This window comes from Peromyscus californicus, unplaced genomic scaffold, assembly GCF_007827085.1.
Source record: "Peromyscus californicus insignis strain IS unplaced genomic scaffold, ASM782708v3 Scaffold_12__1_contigs__length_115047231, whole genome shotgun sequence".
Lineage (NCBI taxonomy): Eukaryota > Metazoa > Chordata > Mammalia > Rodentia > Cricetidae > Peromyscus > Peromyscus californicus.
In genome coordinates this window covers 13,119,013-13,121,109 of record NW_026294413.1, presented here as the reverse complement: position 1 = coordinate 13,121,109, position 2,097 = coordinate 13,119,013, and positions in this window count along the sequence as shown.

The following is a 2,097-nucleotide window of genomic DNA, read 5'->3' as shown; positions in this document are numbered from 1 at the left end:
AAAGCAAATGTGTATCATGTTAAGCCACTAAGTTCATGATGAGTCTTCACACCTGCACAAGAAAATGAATATATCTTAGAATTTTATATATATATACATATATATATGTATATATATATATGTATATATATATATATATATATATGCTTTGTTATTAAATACTCCACTGTTTGAAATGGAGTTAAAGTAGACAGTTCTAAAATAGTTCTGGTCAGGGTTCTATAACTAAACCAAATGGGAAAACATAAGAATGCTTGTATTAAATTAATGACATTATCCTATGTAGATTATACTGCTTGAAGATATCAATTGAAGTACCTTGAATATTTTCAATGATCTACTAAGTTGAATTATCAGTTAACTGACTAAAGCACTGATTTAAAATGTTCACATAACTTCATTTTAGAAAATAAAAGAATACAAAGTAATGTTTTGGCCAATAAAAAGCATGGTATTTGAAGACTGAATTCTAAAATGTCTGCTGGGAAAAATTTAAGACTATGGAAAATACTTAACAAAATCAGAAAATACTATTGATATTCAATATGACTTTAGAAAGATATAATCTTAAGTAAAATTAAATTGTTTAAAAACATAAATATTGTGTGAACACTTGATATTTCTGATGATCATATAGTTTTTATACTGGAAGAGCCTTTGCCCAATATACATTAAAGGTATTTTATTGATCATGAGTCTCTGTATGAGTAGGCAATTTGCGGATTTTGTATGTTTTGTTTTGTTTTGGTTTAGATTGGTTTCCTATGTTTCAAAACAACATATACTATTGAAGGAAGCATAGATGATCCGGACATGTGGAAGCAGACACAATTTCTTGGAGTTGGTTGTAGACTGGGTCTACACATCAAAAAGAGGAGACACAAAAAGCAAATTACAAATATGAAGATGATTTCAACAAAAAACCAAAGAGTCATAATAAAAATTTAGGAACACAGCAGGATGGTGATGGCGCAGGCCTTTAATCCCAGCACTTGGGAGTCAGAGGCAGGTGAATCTCTGTGAGTTCGAAGCCAGCCTAGGCTACAGACTGAGTTCCAGGACAGGCTCCAAAAGCTACAAAGAGAAACCCTGTCTCGAAAACACAACAACAACAAAAAATTAGGAAGACAGTAAATTATCTGTGATAAATTCAAAGTGTTAACCAAAGACATTTATAAAGTTTAAAAACTATTTTAAATTTACATAACTATTTTACTAATATTGATTAATTTTATTTGAGAGATATCAATATCAAACATTGAAAACATCAAGTTTATTGATTTCAATTTACAATGAAAAACACTGATTTATATTGATAATATATTTATAATAAGCAGAAAATTACAGAGTTGTTATTTTAAGAAGACTAAATACTGATCATGTCTACTAAACAATCCAAAAACTAAGGAGAAACAATTAGTCAACCCTTCAAATGGTGGATAATTATTATGTGCATATCATAAAATAACTTTATATGATCATCAAATAATGATGCAATTTGAATAGACAGTATATATATTCATATATATGTGCATATATACATACATACATACACACACTTGCTTCATTTGAATTCACTGACTTCAGCCATATTTCTGTCCACAGATAATTAAGATCTAATATAAATAGTATAGGCGCAAAAAAAATCACAAGACTCCATACCTATTGTGAGTTCCCTCAGAATACTAGACAATAACTCAAATTTAAGAAAATAAGATACTTAGGAAAGGTGATGAAAGAGATGGTTTAGATGAGCACGACAAGCACCTTTCCTTGAGACAGCATATTAAAAGTAACCCTTGAGTATGGGGGTGGTGATTTGTATTATCTACATATTTGGTTTCTTGAGACAGGGTTTCTCTGTGTAGCTCTGGCTGTGCTACAATGCACTTTGTAGAACAGGCTGGTCTTGAACTCACTGACCCTCATGCCTCTGCCTGACAAGTACTGAAATTAAAGGCATGTGCCACCACTGCCTGGCCTTGTAGTTAATATTTTTTAAAAAGAAGGTAGTTATCATTTGTAAATGCAAAAATTAGTTAATAATATTACAAATGAATCAGTATTCTAGAACTGAATATCACCCTGCAATTTAAA